The 6,005-nt window shown below is 35.7% G+C and overlaps 1 protein-coding gene across 4 annotated transcripts in view; it reads right to left on the reverse strand.

Moving 5' to 3' along the window:
* The window catches only part of LOC108139232 (forkhead box protein O), a 33,088-nt gene extending 29,519 nt beyond the window's left edge, over positions 1 to 3,569 (reverse strand). For 2 of the 4 annotated variants that reach the window (XM_017261901.2, XM_017261899.2), the window contains exons 1-2: positions 3,482 to 3,569; positions 2,469 to 2,823 (exon numbers count right to left, since the gene is read on the reverse strand). The gene's annotated coding sequence lies outside the window, so the exon portion shown is untranslated. The remainder of the gene's footprint in view (positions 1 to 2,468; positions 2,824 to 3,481) is intronic. The other 2 variants (XM_041709101.1, XM_017261900.2) reach the window with 2 other exon arrangements.
* Between the last annotated feature and the right edge of the window lie 2,436 nt (positions 3,570 to 6,005).

Below are 6,005 nucleotides of genomic sequence, written 5' to 3' on the forward strand. Positions count from 1 at the left end.
TAAAGGAGCGATAAAGAGCTGAAGCGAAAGCAATGCACATCATATTTATGCATTCCCCGCCAGAGCAACTGTTGCCATGTGGGCCAGTCCCATTCTTTTGTCCCTGTCTCTCTCCATGTATCTCTTTTTCGCTGTGGCGGGCAGCTTATCGCAACCCTCTCCCAGTGCCCAATCACCACCCCCACAGTACCACCCACAGTTGCCCCCCCCACAATGCCAAGCATAAGCCTTGGACAACAAATCTTTTTTGCGACACTTTCAATGTTCGCTTTTCTTTATATCATTCGCATTTAGAAATGGTAAGTAAATTAATGGCAGGTGAGAAATGAGATATTATTCTAAAGTTTTGACGACTTTGTGTTCTTAAATTTGTATCTTGCCTACGATGGAAACAGTAATAATATTCTTTAAAAGACAAGCTCTATATTTCGAGTTGAATGCAATGGATGAAACAAACGAATTCTCCTACCGGAGTGCGCTAAAAAAATCCACAAGGAGTTCCCAGTCATTGCATTCTGGTTTTTTCTACGCTGTAAATTTTTATTAATTTATTATGTCAATTATCGCGGAAACTTATTCAAATAAAAGCTTATTGGAAGTGCAGTTATCTGGCGGCACGTGGGCCTGCGAGAGAAACACGCGCTACTAGAGCGACAGGGAAATGTATATTTCTCAATAATGAAATAGAGAACGAGAGGCCCGACCAGGCAATGTGCAATAGTTCAGAATGCAATGCAAATGAGCGCCAAAGACCCCTGTGCAATGTTTATAGAATTAATTAAAATAATTAAAGAGCAAACGATTCGATTCGTTTCGATGGAGAAGGCACCCAAGAACGTAGAGCCCCCCAAACATCGATCTTCGATTGACAGCTGAGACAACTGACGCATGGAAAACTTCGATGCGATCATCTGACTTCATCATCCGCAATGCAAACGCAATCGATTTGCATTACTAACGTTTTGGGGTCAACGGGAAAATATAAATAAAATGCATAGAGAGAAAGGGTTTTAGAAAGTGTTTCATGTTAAAAAAAAAAAAAAAAAAAACATTGTACCGGGTCTTAAAATGAAACAATCTGTAAACATGTAAAAATATTTTATATTCCATTCCAAAAATGTGAGAGCTACACATTTCTTTAAAAAATTTCAATTATTATCTGCACCTAAAAAATAATAGGTTGATCTTTGTTAAAGATTTTCCTGAACGGCAATTTATTAAGTTATTTAGTTTACCCTTTAAAATGTACTCCCTTTATTATTTACTTTCCAGGTTTCTCCGCTCCAATTACCGTTTTTTCGACAAACTTTTGCACACATTCTTGTTATCGCCTGGCACGTTCCTCCAATGTGGCCAGCAAACACTCAAGATATGATAAAAGCCACCAGCACATACAAAAGAATATATAGGCATACTATATATTTTTGAGCCATCAGCTGCTGTACCTTGGCACATTGCCGATAGATAAAAGCCTTATCTGGGTACGAAAAAAAGCTAAGTGGCGAGTGGCGAATCAACCCATTTATGAAAATTAAACCTAATCGCATTTCAATGTCAATACTGATGTCAAATACTAACGTTGAAAATATTTGAAAAACGTATTGAAACAGTCAACTGTGCAGTGCATATATAAATCGCTGGCAATATAGCAACAAAATCGGCCTTCGTGGGTCCAGTACGAAAATCGAGGGAACAAACACAGAAAGAAATGAGCAGCGGGCTACGGCACTACAAGCTACACACGCTCCGAACTTCTGCTATCAGTGTGGCGCTGGGGCTCTATTTTTAGAGCCATTATCAGCAGTGCTCTAATTAAGATCTATCCAGCCCACTCTCGAACAAAGTAACACACCAATACGGACTAATCAAAGCACACACGAACCGAAAGATCATCTATTGAACGCAGTGGAGCGCGGAACGTGACTGAGCTTTATGATTCTGGCGTTTTGATCTTGAAAGTGAAACGATTGTAAATTACTGGGACAGTAATATATCACCTAAAACTCTATATAGTATTTGAACGGAAAGAGCTGGCTAAAAGATAGTTGAGGCTGCTTCAGATTTCATATTGCAGTTAATTGTTAAATTAACACATTATTAAGCACAACATTTTTTTAAAGAAAGGGTGAACATTTTTAGATTATTATGAAAAAATTAACTGCGAAGAAAAGACCTTAAAAAATTAATCTAATAAATATAATTTAATACCTCTTAATTTGTTCTTGTTTTTATGTTGTACTGAATTCAATTAAAGTGATACATTTTCCCAATTGCTTATTGACTTTTCAATTTAGCTATATGATGTATAGATGTTGCATGTTGATGTATAGAATAATGCAATATAGAAGATTTCAAGTAATTAAAAGATAATAACGTTAAAACAGTAATCAAATATATATAGTTCACACTGATTAATCCCAAAATGCAGTTTTTCAATATTCTTATTTATTATTGTTATTACTATTTACCCGCCAAAAATTTGCAACGGAAAATTGCTTTCTAAATCGTTACTCCTTGTTGACTGCGATTATTCAATGTTGTTGATTCTGCCGGTGGATTTTGTTGATCGCTGTTTCTTGTTTGTCGTTGTTGCTGTTAACTGGCACTGTTTAACTTATTTTCCTATTTATTTTGCACTTTTTTATGAGCTTGTTTGTTTTTAGGTAGTATATATTTGTGTTGTTGTTTTGAGCAAAACTTGTGCTGGTTTCTTGATTTCTAAACGGTGAATATATATTTTTTAGATTTCTGCTGGCATAATTTCTTGCTCACACACACATTGGGGTTGTCGTTGTTACTATTGGGCGGCGGTTTTTGCTTAAGCTAAAGATTATATTGTAAAAACGTCAAATTAGTAAACATATATATAACAATAAATATAAACAAATAAAAAGAGCGCGAAGAGTGGAGCGAAGCGATTAAAGAGAGTGCCAAAGAGAAGAGAGAGGGCGAAACCGCGCGATCACGTCACGTCATCAATTCATGCCAATTGGACGCACACACAACACTTAATTGGAATTCGTATGAGAATTCAATGAAAACCGAGCGGCGCAGTCGAAAAGTTGTTTAAAGTTCAAATGGGTAAAAAATTTTAATATAAACACGTTTTCGAGCTTACTCCAATTCGCTCTGGCTAGTAGTGTGCGTAACGTTTGTGTTTTTATTGGTATATATATGTATAAGTGTATGTATATACAACGTGACTGCGACGAAGATCATCCAAGCATCGCTATATAATACAGTTTTTCAGCTTTTCTCTTATTTTATATATCGCGTATACAACGAACGCGTTCTTTTTACGCTTCAGTTTTGAGTTCCGCACATTCACATGTTTTGATATCGAAATTTAGTTCACTTTTTCTGGCAGTTTTTCGCAGATTTCCCTTTGGAGATAAGCTATTTGCAATATGCCATTCAAAAGAGAGGGTCTAGAAGAACACTGGGTTTTATTTCTTGGCTGAAAAGGAAAACGATGAACGACCTCGTGGCTTTTAACCGCAAACGAAAAAACACGGACTACACTCGTTAACTGCTTTCTAGTTGGATGCGAACTGACAACTGAAACTGATTCGCCGTCGTTTCGTTCGGCGCAAAAAGGCGGTCTGTGTGTATGTACGTGAGTGTGTGTGGCCGTCGGGGGGTGTATGTGTGCCGAAGCAGCCCCAAAAGAGAGGGAGAGAGTGGGGGAGCTTTGCTCTCTCTTTTGTTCCACTTGCGTTCCACACGGTGAACTTCACGTTTTTTTTTCGTTTTGTATGTTTGTGGCGCGCTTGAGAACACACACACTCACACAGTAGCAGACAAAAAACTATAGCTATTTTTACTGAAAATATATTATTTTTAAAGTTAATTTCTTATTTCTATCTAAAAACTAATATAATATAATACAAATTTTTTGTTGTTTATTGATCATAGTTATTGCTTAAAAATATGCTTACAAAGTTTTTCATGAATTTAATACAATTTCAATTGTTTGAATAACTCATTTTGAGTTATTTTCATTAAAAAATTATAAGTTCAGTTCAACAGCTAGATGTTTTTAATTACTTATTAAAAGTTTATCAAATAAGCCCAAACATATCTGAATTAAAATGCATATGTATTGGTGTCAGAGATTTGTACTCTTAAGATTGGAGGAACTAGATTAAGCTAATACCAAGTTCAAAATTAAACTTGTTATTCAAAATTAATCTTGTTATTGGCCTAATCTAGATCTTTGAGTTATTTGTTATTTTTTTTAACAACAAAGCTCTGTATTTAGCTAAAGTTAAATATTAAAATAAAACTTACCTTAGGCGGGAGAAATAAATCGAATTTTTATTTATTTTACCATTTTGTTGACCACCACTGTACCCGTTCAATATCAATAAATAAAAGCCATAGTTTACCTATTTTACACATTTGGAATTTAAATTGTTTCTTTTCATCATGGTCTATCTGCTCTGAACATAAAAATTCTGAGCGATATGTAAAAGGGGTGGCAAAGGGGGGAGGGTGGGCGTTTTGGGGAGCGTAATGGGGTGGTGGAGCGGTCGGCATTGCTGATAAGGCAGCTGTTATCTCACGATTGTTCGGTGTCTCTCTCTCACTCTTTTTCTCTCTGTAGCTTTTTCTCTCTCTCTTACGTTCATTGTCTCGTGATGTGATGGAAAGTTTCCCGAAATTGCATTCTACTGATAAAGCCAGCACTGCACAATTGTGCATATTAATTTGGGGTTTCAAAATGCCCCGCATCTCTGGCAAGTGTATGAGCTTTTTGGGAGAATGTATTTTATTACCAAAGTCCCCGCATCCCTAAAACCCCTCCCGGTACCAGTTTTCATATTTTTTCTGTTTTCGCCTAGACCCGATATCTGAATATATGCATATGTACGTACCGTACCCGTCCATGTGTATGTGTATCGGTGTTTTTTTAATGTGCCTGCCACATAAATTCCGCAACATTACACGGCTAATGAAGTCTAGACGATGAGGCCGGGGCCCAACAGTTTATGGATCGACCAAAACTTAATGTCCGTTCCGATCGTTTCGAAGGCGGATTAGACGCGATCGCCAATGGGGTGGATCACCCGACGTAATGTGCTGCAATAATTATGAGAATTTAAGCTGCATCTTTGCAAGTCAAGGATCTTTTAAAATTATCATCAACTAATTGGGTCATAATGCTCGAAATAGTTTTTATGGAAGTACATCTTCACAAAATCGTTTTGTTTCAACAAGTATTCAAATATTTCACTCAAAAAAATAAATACTTTTTCTTTGACAAATTAAATATATTAATATATATATATTTGAAAAATAGAAATAAAAGAGTTTTAAAAATCGATGCTCATTTTTAAGAACCAAGATACGCATCAAGAGTAAACCAAAAAAATTAGTTTAAGCTGAAAAAACCTACTTACAATGGATACAATTTTGAATCTGGGACATTTTTCAGAAAAGCCAAACGAGCTATCTGAAAAACATCTTCAAGATTTATTAAAAACTTTTCTCTTAAAGACATTTTTACTCTATAGTTTGACATGTTTTATCCATTAACTCTTTTAAAAATAAAACTTTGTTGGATAAGCTTTGAAAACAATAAACTAGGTGTATCCAAAGTCCCGCGAAGTGGCAATTTAACTTGTGTTTGCCTACATAGGGATTTTCAAACGCGAAAACAACAAGAAGATAAGTTATATTTTACAATGTTATGAAGTTTGCTTTAGGTTGATAAGTAACACGTTGGTATAGGTAAGTTCCATCTGAGACTGGGCTATAAATCACTCCCATAAAAAGCAGGGTAAATTATGTGTTAAGTGGAGTATTAAATTAAGTGCAATGGGCAAGACTTATTTATTCACTAAAAGCATATGAAAACCACTCGGTCAGTGTTTCAATAAACCACCCACACCCCAGAAATTCCATTTTAATTACACAAACATTTCAACTATCGCCAGCCAATACTTGACCATAATTGCCAGTGCCAAAAAAAAATTGAAATTGGAAGAAAAAAAAGTGGAATA

This window comes from Drosophila elegans, unplaced genomic scaffold (assembly GCF_018152505.1).
Source record: "Drosophila elegans isolate 14027-0461.03 unplaced genomic scaffold, ASM1815250v1 contig_476, whole genome shotgun sequence".
Taxonomy (NCBI): domain Eukaryota; kingdom Metazoa; phylum Arthropoda; class Insecta; order Diptera; family Drosophilidae; genus Drosophila; species Drosophila elegans.